Source organism: Lynx rufus, unplaced genomic scaffold (genome assembly GCF_022079265.1).
Source record: "Lynx rufus isolate CCGP_SWC_20201006 ecotype Redwood Valley unplaced genomic scaffold, mLynRuf1.p SCAF_19, whole genome shotgun sequence".
Taxonomy (NCBI): Eukaryota; Metazoa; Chordata; class Mammalia; order Carnivora; family Felidae; genus Lynx; species Lynx rufus.
In genome coordinates this window covers 24,704,625-24,711,083 of record NW_025814833.1, presented here as the reverse complement: position 1 = coordinate 24,711,083, position 6,459 = coordinate 24,704,625, and positions in this window count along the sequence as shown.

Sequence of the window (6,459 nt, the reverse complement as noted above, 5' to 3'; positions counted from 1 at the left end):
GAACTGATTATTGTATGATTACCATGTGCCAGGCATTATGTTCAGTGCTTTACATAGGGCTACTATTATACCCCAATTTATACATAAGATAATTGTGCCTCATAGGAGTTAAGTAACAGGTTCAAGGACCCCTAGTTAGTTTGTAAGGTAATTGAAATTTTAAGTCAGGTTGGTCTGACTCCAAAGTTAATGTTCTTTCAATGCCACCAAGCTGCATTTCCAAGAGGATAGGGAAACCAAGGGTCAAAGAGATTAAGTGACGTCAAGTCTCCTGACTCTGTATCTTATATATTTTCACTTTACTCCAGCTGCTTGTATCTCTTTGTCAAAGGGGTTGCTTTGTATTGTCAATGATCTTTATATGTCTGTGGTCTGTCTTCTCAACCACATTGTCAGCTCTGCCAAACCTCTTTAGATCCCCCACAGAGGGTTCTCACTAAATACTTGTCAATTGGTAAGCACGGGGCTCTCTTCAGTTGAGAGAATTATTAATAAACCACCAGGCTTTGACAAAGCCCTTCTCATCTCCAAAGGAGGTGAGCCCTTGGTGCTTAGGAGATGTATCAATTCCTCGCCTTCCCGCAGCTTGAAGTCAGGAGCCCACACTCCCCGCCTCTGCACAGCATCCATTCTCCAGGGAGCCTCAATAGCGTCAGGATATTTCACTGAAGGCTGAATTATGTGTGTGACTCTAGGAGGATGAGGTCCCAGTAAAGCGGGAGGAGAATGCAGGCTGTGATTCTGCACGCAGGTGGACCCTGGGGATGTTTCTTGCCATCTGAGATGATGTGTCAACCTCTAGCAGCCACACTCCGCAGAATGAGCTCTAAAGATTGATGGTTTCTGTTATTATTGAGAATATTAATAATCATCCTTACATTTATTTGTACAGCAAACTTCCATTTATGCAAAAGGCTTCTGCACAAGATTTCATTAGTTTTAGTTTGTTCTGGCCTTTGGCAAAATCTTTTTGGCTTCAATATTCCCTGAAGAAAAAGTCCTCTGTCCAGCTTTTGAGGAAGGGAATCATCCCAATAAACTGACAGCTGAGACCCTGAGAAGGGAAACACTAGCTGGCTGGAATTGAAGGCCAGCAACTGATTCTGCTGAGCAACATGCTACTGACACATGTCTAGGGATGAACACAGATCCCCCAAGCTCCTTCCTGTTTTTGCCTGTTTCCAGTTCCCTAGAACCAGCCCAGTACCCCTCCCCCCAGCCCATGCAGATACCTAGCTCCTTCTGCCATTAGAATTCACCCTTCTGGGTCCCTTCCCCCATCGATGGCCTCAGGGACACCTCTGTGGAAGCTGGCTCATCAATTATGTCTTCCCTTCCCCCAGACAAATTTTCTCATGCATTTGCATGAGTACGCTCAGCATCCTACAAAGAGACAGGCAGTAGTAATAATCATAGCTAACACTCATGGAGCTTTTACTATGAACCAGGCACAATATTAAGCACTTTTCATGCATAATCTCTCTTCATCTTCATAACAGTCCTATGAGAAAGCCTTATTAGGATTCCCATTTCATAGAGGAGGAAATTGAGGTTCTCAGTGAGTAAGCAACCTGCCCAAGGCCACACAGTTGGCTAATGCAGAATCAGGACTCAGACCCAGCATTCAAACTCTCTGACAGTGACCCTCTTCAGTATACTGTCTCTCAGTATTGGCTTCCATTTTCCAGAAATGAGCAGTGAGACCCAGAGACCAGAAGGACATCTAGCATTTAGAGGAAAGAATCTCAGGAAGTCAGAAAAATAGAGTTTTCCTATTTCTGCCAGTAACAGGCTAAATGACTCTGGGTGAGTCACTTAAAAGCTTGCTTGTCCCTTGCTTCTGAATTTGCAAGAAGGGTCCACAGTGTGTGGGATTCAAAAGTGATGAACCAAGGAAGGTTAATCTCTTCCAAATTTATAAAGTTTAAAAAGCACCATGCAAATACAAAGTGTTCCTGATCATAATCCTTAACGTTATTATTCCAGCCTATTCATCTACCAATGAACCTGGGATAGAGTTCTGGCCCTGGATTCTGGTGCCATTTAAGTGCCAAGACAAATGGTCTCAGGGAGTCTGGGTGATCCATTATCCAGATATGGATTATTTCTCAGGAGTAAATCGTTAGCCCTGTCGGGAGGCTGATGAATTCTCCCACCACACCTGGGGGCTCATTGCTCTGCATGGGACGTGCAGGGAATACAAGCAGTGGCTGGAGTCACAGTATGACTCTGCAGACAGGGTCCTGGGGGCAGGGAACAAGGATGTTCGAGTTAGATTCCAGGGGGCAGCAAAGACCTCACCCACCCATAAATGAGAAGACAGATAATGAACCCGACCCACCCACAGCCCAGTCCTGGGCAGAAAAGGACAACTTCTTTCTCCTGATGCTTGCAGACTCCTTAGGGACAACAAAGCACAAAAGAGACTGACAGATACATACACCAGGACCTAGTGACAGAGAGATGAAAAGAATGGGCAACAAAAAGGGAAACCCAAGGAAAGAAATGGAGAAAGACAGGGATAAAAAGAGGGAAAGAGGGAGAGAAAAAGGAATAAAATAAAGACTACAAAAAAGACACACATGGAATAAAAGAAGAGTAAAAAAAGAGAAACCCAGGAATGGGAACTAAGATGAAAGGGAGAGAAGAATGAAACAGATTAAGAAAGAAGCAAAAAAAGGAAAAAAAAGATAAATGAGAAAGAAAGAAAAGTTTTTTTAAAAAAGGAAAATATACGGGGAAGAATAAATCTAGAGAGAAAGGAAACAGAAGCAGAAGAAGAGAAAGGAGAGAAATATAATAAAAAAATTAGAAAGGGGTCTAAAAAAACTGGAAAAATAAACCAATAAGAGATAAAGAGAGTGAAAGAAAAGAGATGTGGGAAGGAGGATGGAAGGGAAAAAAAGAGATGAAGAAAGTAGAGAAATATGAAACATGAGAATGAAGTCTTTAGTGCACTAGAAATTTTGTCTTGGTTTTTTTTTTCCTATTTGTGTCTTTTTGCTTTTGCTGTGTGGTACACATGATTTCAGTATGATGCCTCTGGGCTGGTCTTAAGAATGGTCGGAGTCACTAGGCTTTCCTCTGAACTCGGAAAGCTCCCTTCCTCACACTTTCCCATTCACCATTCTTGTGGGATAAAGCACTGAAGGCAGAATCAGAAAGGCAGAGACAATTACCTACTGAAATAAATGTCACAGAGCCAGAATGCTGAGCACATAGAAGAACACATGCGCACACATGCATGCACGCCTGCACCCACACGAGTAAAATCAGACCGACCTAGAGACACATTCTGACGCAAATAGGCACACAGGTGCTGAAAGACTTGAGACTTAGGCAGGGATACACCCACAGCAGAGAGGTGTCAGCAGAGCCAACCCAAACATAAGGATAGGCATGGACAGAAACTGATAGGGAACTAGAAACACTGCTGCAGAAGATGACACAGAGGCACAGGACAAGATGGCCACGCAAATAATCAGGTGCAGAAGCAGACACCAGCCAGGGTGTGAGGAAGAGGTTCTCCCTTAACTCTGCTCTTCCTCTCTCCTCTTTGCCTTCTGGAAGTATCCTAATAAAGGGAATTTACCTTCCTGTGTCTCCTGCCCGCAGGATTTCCCTCTGAGCTTTGTGACAGTTGGTAGCAATGTGTTTTATTTAAATAGAATCACTTCTGCTAATGAGTCTGTTACTGTATCATCCTTTCCAGGGACCAGATGTCCCTAACCAGTTTAAATGGCCATATCCAAAAGGACCCTTCAGGCATGTGTTTCAATGGTAGATTATCAGATCCTGTTGCTAGGACAGATCTGGAACCTACCTTGACTCTTTCTCCAATAGTAGGATTCCCCCCCCTCCCCAGTATGCCATGATCCTTTTTAACTTTATTGGACTTTCCTTTTCTCCTCTGCAGTTTGAGGCAGATGAGAGGTGGAGGCCAAACAGGGAGATCTAATACCTGCACCTCCACTTGAATGAGAGGAGCACCATAAGATCTCACTAGATAAAAGTGTTTCTTGCAAAAGAAAAGTTTGAACACCTCAGGGTTACACAGGGCCAGATAAGTTCTAAGGGTCCTTTCAGCTTTGACATTCTAGGATTCTATGACTAAGATATAATTCGTTCAAATCTAAATCCTCAGTAATTGGACAAACCTTGATTGAATTTGCTGAGCAAACATGGCGTCACTGTCTGCCCCAATAAATATTTAGCTGTGGCCCCAGTTTATTGATTTTGTACAGTATCAATATTTCTTGGCACAGTTTCTGACACTGACTTGTAGACCCAAAATGATGTGAAACATACAGGCTCAAGATGCCCTCCCGCGAAAGCCACAGATGGTTTTTGGTGTGTTCATCTGGCTTAGGCTGACACACAGACTACACCACCCCCTCTGGCCTGTGCTGGACACATGGAAGGGTGAGATAGCTGCCTTTGAAAGGGGCATAATGCTTGAGTGGGTGGATCAAGTTGGTTTAGAAGCTCAGGGATAGAGGTGTCTGGCTGGCTCAGTTGGTAGAGCATTCCATTCTTGATCTCAGGGTTGTGAGTTTGAGCCCCACATTGGGTGTAGGGATTACTTTTTAAAAATCTTAAAAAAAATAAATAAAAGAAGCTCAGGGATACTGTTGCCAGCTGATCACAAAGAGAACCTAAGTGAATGGGGCTTGCTTTGTACAGCTCTACTTTGATGATGGGAACATCCCTTACAGCTTCTATCTCACTCTTCATTCATTCTACAGTGAGTGCTTTCTCCGTGCCAAGCTCTGTGTTACAGCTAAGGATACAGATATGAACCAGATACAGTCACATATCTCTCAAATACAGGCATACTTCATTTTACTGAGCTTCCCTTTATTGTGCTTCAGAGATATTGTATTCTTTTACAAACTGAAGGTTTGTGGAAACACTGTGTTTGAGCAAGTTCATCAGAATCATTGCTGTTGGAAACAACAGCATTTGCTCACCTCATGTCTCTGTCACATTTTGGTAATTCTCACAATACTTCAAACTTTTTCATTATCATTATATTTGTTATGGTGATCTTTGATCAGTGATATTTGATGTTACTGTTATAATTATTTTGGCTAGAAGTTTTTAGCAATAAGGTATTTTTAAATTAAGATATGTACAGTTTTTTAGACCAATGCTATTGTATACTTAGTAGACTACAGTATAGTGTAACTATAATTATTATATTCACTGAGAAGCCAAAAACTTCATTGCACTCATTTTACTGTGGTATTTGCTTTATTGCTGGAACTGAACCCACAGTATCTCTGAGGTATGCCTGTATGTGAGCCGAACTTGAGAAATATTGATGCTGCTCAACATCAACAAACTTAGGCTATGGATAAATATTTATGAGGAGAAATAATTTGGTAGGAATATTAGCGTATATTCACACTTTTAATTATTCCCGATGGCAAAACTGATGAATCAGAAACCTTGTTTTGTATGTAGTCTTCAAGAGACATAGAAGTTTTGTAATTAGTTCAGGTAAAATAACTTGGCTAACTTCTTTTTTTTTTTTAACATTTATTTATTTTTGAGACAGAGAGAGACAGAGCATGAACGGGGGAGGGGCAGAGAGAGAGGGAGACACAGAATCCGAATTAGGCTCCAGGCTCTGAGCCGTCAGCCCAGAGCCCGACACAGGGCTCGAACTCACGGACCGCGAGATCGTGACCTGAGCTGAAGTCGGACGCTCAACCGACTGAGCCACCCAGGCGCCCCATAACTTGGCTAACTTCTAAGTACAACTCCAAAAAGTACAAGCTAGTTTAATACTTCTTGTTAATCTTTTAGTTACACATTCTCAGTGATGAGGTTTTGTTTGTTGGTGATGGTTGAGAGCATTGTTTTTTGGAGAGAATTAAGATATTTACTGGAAGGGAAGATTCATCCCTCTTCTTTCATGCTGCAATGACACTAACCCTGTCATTCCCAAAAAGAAATACATTTGTGTAAGTTTGTTCCCTTGGTTATTCATTTCTTTTTTTATTTGGTCTTTCATCCATACACCAACCATACACCAAGCACCTTGTCTGAAGCTTGTACTGGGTCAGGTGTGGGGGTCACTGAAGAGATTCAGACATAGTCCCTGCCCTTGCAGGGCACACAGTCAAGAAGGGGAACTAACAAATAACTTGGGGACTTTATAATGAGTGCTGTATAACAGAGGTGTGGGCAAAGAGAAGCTGGAAAAAACAAGGATTAAGAGATGAGGGTAGTTGGAGAAGCTTTAAGAGATGAGGTGACCCATGGGTGGGGGGAGGTCTGAAGGCCAGACCTATTTATCACTATGAGGCTACACAGAGCCACCCTTGTTCTCCAAGCTCTTAATTTTTTTTTTAATCAGTAGCACGTATTTTTAAGAGCCACAGAGCTACACAGCAAGATCAGTCTGGCTGGGGTTATCCCAGTAGCCTGCATCAATTTAACTGCTTCAATGTA